Here is a 5,197-nt window from a genome sequence, read left to right as displayed (position 1 = left end):
ATATGGGAAAACATCATCTAGGGACGTCCCTAGATTTCAAATCTAGGGATGTTTTTAAATCTAAGCCGTTGGATCATCATTCGATGGTTGATTGATTATATAAACACTGTACATCTTTTTTACTGTTCATGATCACTGTACAACACTGTAGAACGCGGTTTCTACTGTTCATAATGATAAGAGCCGTCAGATTTTCATCCGATGGCTACTATGGACATCCCTAGATTTGAAATCTAGGGACGTCCCTAGATGATGGGTTCTTTCTCTCTCTCTCTCTCTATATATATATATATATATAGAAGAACATCCAACTTTAATTTACTTTTACGTGAGGACTGAAATTTAGATTTATAGAATCATTCAATTAATAGGAATCAAATATTCACTTTGGAATGAATTTTCAAATAGAATGATATGCTCTAATCCCAATAATTGAAAGATTTTAGCACTTTAAAACAGATGAAATCAAATTTAAACATGAATACACATACAAATCCTAAACACAAACAATAAAAATTAACCTTGAAGAATAGCAATATTTAATAATATAACACTAGAAATATTGGTAAGTGTTAATTTATTGTATTTATTAATACATTTGTCTAGGTATGAGTAGTTTATATTAATAAATGAATATTGTGTTGTTTATTTTTAGACACAGTTATTAATAATCATGGACCAATCTTGGATTACAATGTCACGAAACTCACTTGCGTATGAACAAGGTGTTAAGAACTTTATTGAATTTACTTTCCAGCATGGTTCAGTTAATGATATGATACTATGTCCATGTCCTAAGTGTGGATTTAGTAATCATCAAAATCGTGCCGAGGTATACGATCATCTAATTTGCAAGCAATTTCCAAAAGGGTATACAATTTGGTACCTTCGCGGAGAGTCCCACCCTCAAGAAACAACTAGTGTTCCAAGCAACATCGCAGTTGATTCACAAACAAATGCTTTTGCTGAAGACCTAATTAGGGATATGGTAAATGATGCTTTTAGGGTACATGAACCTATTTCAGATGAAGGCTTCCACACAGTAAATGAAGGGGTCAGACAAATATATGAAGAAATACCAAATGTGAACCAAACTAGGAATGTAACAGATGAGTTTTATGAGTTATCAAATGATGGTCAACAACCTCTTTATGAAGGGTGTGAAAATTATTCAAAAGCTATCATTCATATTGAAATTGTACCACATCAAGTGTCTATATGGGATGAGTGATAAGGCCATGACAATGATATTGGAGTTGCTACGTGATGCATTTCCCATATAAAAATTTCCAAGCTCTTTTATGATGCAAAAACCATCACTGAAGCTTGATTGAACTATGATAAAATACATGCATGCCCAAATACTGCATGCTTTTATTGGGGTAATACGTAAGATGAAGGGAGACAAAATTGCAAAAATTTGTAATACTTTTAGGTGGAAGGAAAGAAAGGGTGGCTCAGATGTGTTATCCAAGGGTAATAGAGATAGAAGGAAGATTCCTGCAAAAGTTGTCGATATTTTTCCATCGAGACCTTGTTTACAACGATTGTTCTTGTCTTCAAAACCAGTAAGGATATGAGATGGCACGACTTTGGATGGCAATAATGATGAGCTCATCGAGACATCCAAGGGATTCTGAAGCATGGAAAAGATTTGATTCAACAAATAGTTTGTTCGCAGCAAACCCTCGGAATGTGCGTGTCGCATTAACTACGGATGGATTTAATCCCCATGGAAATATGAGTCAAAGTTATAGCATTTGGCTGGTTGTTCTCATTCCATACAATATGCCACCGTGGGTGTGTATGAAAAATTCATCTTTTATCATTTCAACAATAATTCCCGGTAAACATATGCCAGGAAATGATATAGATGTCTACTTACAACCTCTAATACGGGAGTTAAAAGAGTTGTGGTATGATGGTGTTGATACATACGATTCATATGCACATGAAATGTTCAAGATGCATGCTGCTTTGATGTGGACAATTAGTGACTACCCTGGTTTGGGAAATTTTTCTGGGTGGAATGTCTATACTGGACGTGCTCGTATACATTGCAATTATGCATCTGATCCTTGTCGCTTGCCTCATAGCAGGAAATGGTGTTTCATGAGCCATCGACGCTTTCTTGATGGTGGTCATAAATTTAGACTAAACAAGATCAAATTTAATGGAGAACAAGAGTTACTCACTCCTCCTAAGTTATTATCAGGTGAAGAAATTTTTGAGCAAGTTAAGGACATTGATGTCACATTCGGCCGGCTTATGGGTAGTCTAGTAAGGGGGAAAAGAAGACGTGGTGTAAGTACCTCTACAGATGAGTAACAACAATGGAGGAAGAAAAGCATTTTCTTTGAGCTTCCATATTGGGAACGAAATTTATTGTGTCACAATTTAGATGTCATGCATATAGAGAAGAATGTGCGATAATGTTCTTTTTACATTGTTGAATGACGCTTCGGCTCAAAAGATCATCTCAATGCTCGCAGCGATCTAAAAGATATTGGTCGCAACCGACTTATGGCCGATGAAAAATGGGAAGTTTGCTCTAGCTGTCTCACACAATGAGTAAGCAAGGGAAGAAGCTAGTTTTTACACTCTAAAGAATATTAGTCCGCAGATGACTATGCAAGGAACACTCCTGCATTGTATATTAATAATCTAAAATTGTTGGCACATTGAAAAAGTCATGACAGCACATACTTTTACAATAGTTCCTTCCACCGGCGTGCTGGGGTTGATGATAAAGTGTCTGTGATACTACTTGAGTTATGTTCATTCTTCCTCCAAATATGTAGCAAAAACATTGAATATTGTGGATTTGGATAATCTTCAAAACCAAATTGTATTGACATTGTGTCATATGGAATAGCTCCCTTCTCATTTTTCTCATCGATGATACATCTCGATTGTTCATTTGGTTGATGAAGCAAAACTTGAGGGCCTGTCTATTGCCGTTTAAATGTATCCGATAGAAAGGTACCTAATTGTTAATAACTTTATTTATAATTAATAATAACAAGAAATATGTGTTATATAACTATGAGTCACATGATGTCTTAGGTACTGGGAAGTTTAAAGTCATATGGCGCAACAAAACACGCCCGTAGGGATTTGTTACAGAGTGTTATATTGTAGAAGAAGTTATTACATTTTGTTCGCAATATCTAGATAATATTGAGACAATATGGAATCGACCAGGCGGGTTGATGATGAACCTGTCATTCCCCAGTACCCAAATGCTCGAATTGCGGAATTATTTCCATATGTTGGGAAACCAGTTGGTGGTTTTACGTGGTTTTACATTATCATCCATCGAAAGCGCTACAAGCTATTATCGGGCATGTGTTAATAAATTGCCCCAGAATTGATTCTTACGCTCGCTGAGTATTATTACTTGTGCATGTGTGAATTAGTGAAGTGGACATTGTTATTAAAATACTACTTTTAAACATGATAGACAATTCAGGATCAAGGTAAGACGACAATACTGTCAAGTAGAAATCCTATCGAGGTAGATAAGATGGTTCATAGGGAGTTTAATCAATGGTTTGCAAATCAAGTAAGTATTATCTCTATATATACATTAAATCAATGCAAATTTGTCTCAAATTAATGCACATTTGTCTCTTAGATCAATCAAGATCGTGAGGTGCTCCTAGATACGGCACAAGAGTTGCTCATAGCTCGCTAGGGCCACATTAACAAGCAAAATATACACGGCATTCAATGTCAATGGCACAAATTTACGTACTTTTGGAACGTGATAGAGGATTAAACACATAGAATAGTGGTGTTTTAGACATTTTTGGAACAAGGAGTTACTCAAGCAATAGTGATGTTAACATGCGTATGGAGGCATGCTATTATGGAAAAATTAGTTAGACATCATTGATCTTAATTACAATGGAATGTTTACGGTATTTTTGTTCAAGTGTTAGTGGGCCAACAAACTCACGTAGAGGTTTAAAAACGATACATTAGGTTTTACCTCAATCAATTTTGCAAGACCTATACATACTAGGGTGAATGAAGATGATGAGTCAGTACATTAAAAGCTTCGAGTACATATGGTATTCTATGTTGATGATCAAAGAAAAAGGGTGGTGCATACCAATACATCTCGAAACCTAGAGATATGATATGGGCGAGGATGATTTTAGACACCATGGCTAATATTGAAGCTTATCAATACACAAAATCTTGAAAACTTATTTCATCGAGAGATATACATTTTACCTTTGAGTTGAGATGATGCTGATGATCTTGTAATTTGTAATCCTCAAATATTGATAACATTATGAAGCTGAAAACAATATTTAAATAATTTTTTGACACTAATTGGTAATTATTAGACTTGTCTCGCACTATATTCTTATATTTTTATTTACCCCTCACATGTTATGAAAACCAATTATTTGACTACTAATTGATTTAAAAGCTAGTTATTTCGCAGTGATGCGAGACAAAAAGAACTACATTCTGACGATGTTATTCAACGAGGAGGACCGGAAATCTGTTCCTATAGGCCCATGTGCATCTAAGTCAACACTCACCCAGTTAACGCTCTGGAGTGTGGACAAGATCGTCCTCGATCACGCACAAATTCAAGAAGATGAGTCCTCAGGCACCAAAACCATGATTGAAAGAAATGAACCTCAACTTGTTGGGGTTGCAGGAGTACAAGAACATGGGATGTGAAAATTAAAGGCGATTGATCTATATGCATGTATATATATAATTTATTTGATGATATATATATATTAGAAATGGTATCAAAGTTATAGGTTTTAAATGCTATAAACAATAATCACATATATAAGATGTGGTTTCATTTTACGTAAATGGCCGTGATAGCACATGAAGTGAAGGCGTCCATCGCAGTCCAGCCTGATATACTCTTTTCCTCTAGGAGAGTTGTTGTGCAATCGAATTCGAGAATCAACCCTGCTGATTTATCGAGCATGCTCACTCAAATTTCTTGTCCACATCGCAAGCAATTGTCGTAATTTTCCTATCGGATATAGAAAAGTGGCAAAAGATTCCGTGAGTGCTATAAAGATCAAGTGTGGACCAATAGATTATAAAGGTATCTGAGTCGTATTATTTATGGTTGCCATGTTGCAAGCTATATGCTACATTTGATAGTTTTAGTATTAATCGTATTTATTTATATACGTAGACAAAATTGGAG

Source organism: Dioscorea cayenensis, chromosome 7 (assembly GCF_009730915.1).
Source record: "Dioscorea cayenensis subsp. rotundata cultivar TDr96_F1 chromosome 7, TDr96_F1_v2_PseudoChromosome.rev07_lg8_w22 25.fasta, whole genome shotgun sequence".
In the NCBI taxonomy this organism is placed as follows: Eukaryota; Viridiplantae; Streptophyta; class Magnoliopsida; order Dioscoreales; family Dioscoreaceae; genus Dioscorea; species Dioscorea cayenensis.
The sequence above is the reverse complement of the archived record's forward strand: the minus strand, read 5'-3'. Positions refer to the sequence as shown.